Source organism: Somniosus microcephalus, chromosome 16 (assembly GCF_052327205.1).
Source record: "Somniosus microcephalus isolate GS21.2 chromosome 16, FLI_Smic_1.0, whole genome shotgun sequence".
NCBI lineage: Eukaryota > Metazoa > Chordata > Chondrichthyes > Squaliformes > Somniosidae > Somniosus > Somniosus microcephalus.
In genome coordinates this window covers 65,695,469-65,701,552 of record NC_141002.1, presented here as the reverse complement: position 1 = coordinate 65,701,552, position 6,084 = coordinate 65,695,469, and the positions used below count along the sequence as shown (strand labels likewise).

Genomic DNA, 6,084 nt, shown 5'->3' with positions numbered 1-6,084 from the left:
GTTACTTCCTCAAAAAATTCCAGCAGATTAGTCAAACACGATTTACCCTTTGTAAATCCATGTTGACTCTGTCCGATCCTTTCCCCATTTGTCAAGTGCTCCGCTATTTTATCCTTAATAATGGACTCTAGCATTTTGCCCACAACCGATGTAAGGCTTACTGGTCTATAATTCCCTGCTTTCTCTCTACCCCCCTTTTTAAATATTGGGGTAACATTAGCTACCCTCCAATCCACGGGTACTGTTCCCGAGTCAATGGAGTTCCGGAAGATGATCCTTAGAGCATCTGCTATCTCCAGGGCCACCACCTTAAGTACCCTAGGATGTAGTTTATCAGGCCCCGGGGATTTGTCGGCCTTCAGTCCCCTCAACTTACCCAACACCATATCCCTAGAGATACTAATTTCTGTCAGCTCCTCCCTCTCATTAGTCCCTATGTTTGCCGATATTCCTGGGAGGTTATTTGTGTCCTCCTTTGTGAATACAGAACCAAAGTATGAGTTTAATTGGTCTGCCATTTCCTTATTCTCCATTATATATTCTCCCGAATCGGACTGCAAGGGACCGACTTGGGATTTTACCAGTCTTTTCCTCCTGATATACCGATAAAAGCTTTTGCAGTCTGTCTTTATGTTTGCTGCAAGTTTACTTTCGTATTCTATTTTCCCCTTCCTGATTAATCCCTTTGTCCTCTTTTGCTGTATCCTGTACTGCCCCCAATCTTCCGGTCTGGTGCTTTTTTTTGCCAGTTGATATGCCCTTTTTTTGATTTTATGCTGTCCCTAATTTCCCTCGTTATCCACGGTTGAGTCACCTTTTAGGTTTATTTTATGCCAAACCGGTATAAACATGTTCTGGAATTCTTCCATTCTATCTTTGAATGCTTGCCATTGTCTATCCACTGTCAATCCCCCAGAAACACCACCCAATCAATCTTACCCAATTCCCGTCTCATACCCTCGTAATTCCCTTTATTTAAGTTCTGGACCTTAGTCTCTGATTCAATTTCCTCACTCTCCATCTCGACTGAGAGTAACCCAAGATATTGTTCTCTCTGATGTTCGTTCCTGGATATGGGGTGGGTAATGAACTACTCTAGTCACTACTGTAGTGAAATCATAAATAAGTTATTTTTAAAAGTCTATGATGCTGCGACACACAACAAACGACAAAAGCAATTCTCCCCCCCGCCCCCACCCCACCCCCCCAATCCCAGTTCCGTGAGGAAAATTCCTGGCACTTATTTGAGCCTCTCCATACACAATGATTTGGGGCATTCCTTATGAACCAATAGTCTCTGAAGTAGAGTCTATCCTGTATTCTCATTGCGTTAAAAAAATAGAATTGTTCTTGTTCCGAGATATCTGCGCTCCTCCAAGTCTAGCCTCTTGCACATCTCCACTTTAAAATCGCTCCACCATTGGCAGCCGTGCCTTCAGCTGCTGAGGCTCTAAGCTCTGAAATTCCTTCCTAGAGCTCTCCACTTCTCTGCCCCTCTCTCCTCCTTTAAGACGCTCCTAAAACATACCTCATCTGCCCTAATATCTACCTTATGTGGCTCGGTGTCAAATTTGTTTAATAACGCTCCTGTGAAGCGCCTTGGGATGTTTTACTATGTTAAAGGTGCTATATAAATGCAAGTTGTTGTTGTTATGATTGATGCCCCAATTATACTGCATTAAGCTGTGTAGTATTGAAAGTATGGGAGTGAGAAGTGGGCAACTGCAATTGTACTGCCTGCTTGACCCACTCAAGATGCAGAACACAGAGCTCTGGGAATACTTAACTGCCATCATGCAGCTCTGTCTTAACAACCAAGACCGACAGTGAAATGACAAATGTTAGAAAAAAAGCTGAGAAGAAGAGCTGCTCTTCCCCTGCCCCCACCCTAGGGTAGTTTTCACTCCTTTTGTCCTGAGGATATTAACTCCTGCTGTGGAATATATTCAGGAGTAGCTTGGCCAAGTGCCCATTCGTCAAATCAAATCAAATCAAATCAAATCAACTTTTATTGTCATTGTTAGTGCACAAGTGCAGTACAACGAAATGTAGGCTTGCGGCTCCCGAGAGTGTACATTTAGATTAAGACATTTAAACATTCAACATACATTTGGCTTGTAATACATTAACATAAACATAACCATAATAAAGTGCATTGGCAGATGTGCAGGCTTTAGAGTTTATTTGTGGAGTTCAGTAGGATGACAGCCCTGGGAAAGAAGCTGTTCCTAAATCTGGTCGTACGGGTGCGAATGCATCTGTAGCGTCTCCCAGATGGCAGGAGGGCAAACAGACTGTGGCTGGGGTGGGTAGGGTCTTTGATGATGGACCGTGACCTCTGTAAACAGCGTTTCTGGTATATGTGCTCTATGGTCAGTAGCCGGGTGCCGGTAATGCGTTGGGCAGTTTTGACTACCCGCTGCAGGGCTTTCCGGTCATAGTAGCTACAGCTGCCATACCATACTGTGATACAGTTTGTCAGGATGCTCTCTATTGTGCAGCGGTAAAAGTTAGAGAGGATCAGGGGTGAACCTTAGCAACAAGTGTTGACAGACCATTTGACCACAGGGGGCATCATAACTGAACCAAAGCCTGACCACACACACACACACACACACAAAACCCTGCTGGGGAGTGTAAGAACGCTACCAATTTCCTCCTTCCAAATTGAGGAGCAGTGTGAGCCTTGGCTCAGTGGTAGCATTCCCACCTCTGAGTTCGAGGATGCAGTGCAGTAACTCGCCAAGGCTTCTTCGGCAGCACCTCCCGTACCCACGACCTCTACCACCTAGAAGGACAAGGGCAGCAGGCGCATGGGAACACCACCATCTCCAAATTCCCCTCCAAGTCACACACCATACTGACTTGGAAATATATCACCATTCCTTCATCGTCGCTGGGTCAAAATCCTGGAACTCCCTCCCTAACAATACTGTGGAAGTACCTTCACCACACGGACTGCAGCAGTTCAAGAAGGTGGCTGACCACCACCTTCTTACAGGCAACTAGGGATCAACAATAAATACTGGCCTTGCCAGCGATACCCACATCCCATGAACGAATAATTATGAGATGGAGCCCCACTCCAGATAGCCCTGGCCAGTTGAGATAAAAGTTCTCCACTCTGAATACTGGGTTGACATCCAGCAGGATACTCGTGCCGGATGGGAGCAGAGTGGCCCCCTTGCTGACCCATCATAGCCCCGGTGAGCAGGTGACCAGAGATCAGAGTTCCAGCCTCTGAATACTAAGTTGACATCCAGTGGGGTACTCACACCCAATGAGAGTGGACTAGTGACCTCACCCATTGCATCTAGCCAGTTCTCCTGGTAGGGAGTTGCGAGTCAGGCCAACAATCTGTCCACGAGAAAAGGGGCTTAGTTACAGATGTAAAAGAAGGGAAGAAACGGGTTGCCTCATGTGCACTCAAGGGAAGAAGAATTGAGGAGCATGGAGGCCAATTTAGTATGTTCATAACTTCACACTGTTCCCTTGGAGAATAGTAGTGGAAGGATATGCAGGCTGATTAACAGTCTGACAGGTTGCAGCATGAACATTCCTTCCAACAACATAACCATCTTTTATACCAGCTGATAGGGTGGTTAGTCCAATATGGCGGGAGGGTTTTATGGGCTCCCACAACCCATACGATGAGGGAGGGGCACCCACACCCACGAGTATCCCTCTGGATTTCAACCCAGAATTCAGAGATGGCACTCTGGTCTCAATTTGCTGGGACTGTCTGGAGTGGGGTTTAAACCCTGCACCTTCTGACTCAGGCAGGATTGCTACCACTAAGCCAAAGGCTTGTTCTGGTGGCCTATTGTAGTACCATTCCTACCACCCTGGGTGAGACCAGCTAATTCAGCAAAGATTGACCAAGGATCAAACCAGCACCTTTCTGGTCTGTATGGCTCAGGTTTTAACTGGCTAAACTCTAAGCCATGGCTGATCCAACCACTAATGGTGGGTACAGTTACCTTTACCAAGTAGTCTGGCTACCAAGCAACTGATACCTGAGAAAGAAGCAACACATTTGGGGCTGCCATTGTGCAAAGGATCGTACTACTCCAAACAGGTTGTACCACTGGGGCATAAGAGAAATTGGCAGGGAATCTGTTGCTCTCCCATAGAAGACAAATTTGTTTTTGGTCAGTCAGATGTGCAGAAATCCATCACCGTGCTTAAGAGTCTGCATATCAAACCTCAGAAATTCACACAAGTAGAGGTTCCCATGCACATTTCCCACCTATAGTGACACATTCCACGTACCTAAGTTCAGAAATGCAAGCACAAGTTGACAAGAGTCAAGGCTTAGGGGGTACTGCTGGAATTTGATCAGATGAGCCACATATATATCAGGTACAGGTAACTGCTTAACTTCTTTGAGAGTGCAGTGAGACCGGTGCTGTGCATTGCTGTGGCACTGATAATTGTTCTGTTTCGCAGTAGTGTGTGTGAGATGTACTGGGAATATCAATTCCACTCACACACGGCTGACAAGTGTTACACAATACTACCCAGCACTAATTAAATTTTTAAGAATTAGTCAAAACCATTAATCCTAGACACACCGATATAATGATTTGTCTCTTTTAGGGGAAATACCCCATTTCTACGGTTTATGAATAAAAAAATTAATCCATGCCCTTTACATCAGGGCAATTTGGGCCTCTTTTTGACCTGCAGCGAATGTACACGGTACAAAGTGTTTAACACTTTCCCTATTCTCCACATAAAGCATGCAGGAAGATGAATCATTCTGGATCACGCTGGCCACGTGATCTCACTCCACCACAATTGATTCAATTGTAACAGTTGGTGCAAAAAAAGAGATCATCTGCAGTTCGTTTAAAATTTGGAAGAAAAAAAATCAGAAATAAAACAAGGCAACGCAAAGTATATTGGTACATATAATCCATCTAAACTCAAACACACACACATTGGCAAGTAATGCTTTCAGTGTAAAAGGCTTATAAATTACAAACTGGTCATCCTGCCCAGGAAGGCACAAAATACACATCGGCGTGGTATTAAAACTGAACACATACCTGAACCTGTCCTGAAGTCGAGCCCTGCACCAACTTTTAAATGTTCTCTTCAAACCCCCGGGCAGCGCTTCATGCACTCCTTCCAGTGCACGCTCCGCATTCCTTTCCTCAACACCGGATTTTAATAAATGAATGAATCCCTCCGAACAAAAGCTTTAAAAAACAGTTTCCTCTCCCCCGTAAGATCTTGCAGCCTTCCCGCTCTGTTCCGTTCCGCGGTGAAGCCCGCCCGGTGTTGAGTCTGACAGTCCCGAGAGACTTGCTTTAATCCTCACTGCCAGCTTCAGCCCGAATACTGGCGAGCAGATGGGAGCCGGCTCCCACTCCACAGGTTGACCCCCACCTCTCCACACACCACGAGGGGTGGCTCACTGTCAATACCAACAATTGGACACAACAAAAACTAAAAGTCCACCGTGAAACCAAATGAAAGTGCCACCCTGTGAGTTTCAGGCTGGGTAACCTGTTGCTCCTGACTCAACCGCTGATAAAATCTGGGCAGTTTCGCTCCGCCCCCAGGAAGTGTTAATGTAACAAGGTGCACGGTTCTACCTCCTGCCCTGGTCAGATCAGATATGCGGTACACAGCCTGAGCTTACGGATCCATTGTACGGTGCCCGCCCCGTCCTCATCGAGTCAGGTGCGCGATCTGACCCCTTCCCTCGAATCAGATCTGCGGGCTGCTTCCTGACCTCACAGGATCAGATCAGAAATATCCAACCTGACCTCAATGCAAGTTCTGTTTGAAGATGTTTCTTGGAAACAACATTCTAATACATGTTCCATCTTCTGTCACTGCAGACCTGGTAGAACCTCTGTTAGCTCTGCCATAGACCCAGAATTAGCCAGCACCTCACAACATCATGTATTAATCCGCATGTTTGCAGACACTCAGGATACTGCACACAGCCTGGAGGATGCCGAAAGTCAATCTGAGGGAGATAGCAGTGAGTGAGTCACAATGCACAGATAAGGAGAAAGAGATGGTGCCAGAATAGGTGTAGGGACCTGCTGTCCCAAAGCCAACATGCCC

General features: G+C 46.1%; 1 protein-coding gene across 1 annotated transcript in view; it reads right to left on the bottom strand.

Annotated features, from left to right (window-relative positions):
- met (MET proto-oncogene, receptor tyrosine kinase) overlaps window positions 1-5,659 on the bottom strand; it is a 148,874-nt gene extending 143,215 nt beyond the window's left edge. Inside the window, exon 1 of the mRNA XM_086009795.1 lies at window positions 5,052-5,659. The gene's annotated coding sequence lies outside the window, so the exon portion shown is untranslated. The remainder of the gene's footprint in view (window positions 1-5,051) is intronic.
- Between the last annotated feature and the right edge of the window lie 425 nt (window positions 5,660-6,084).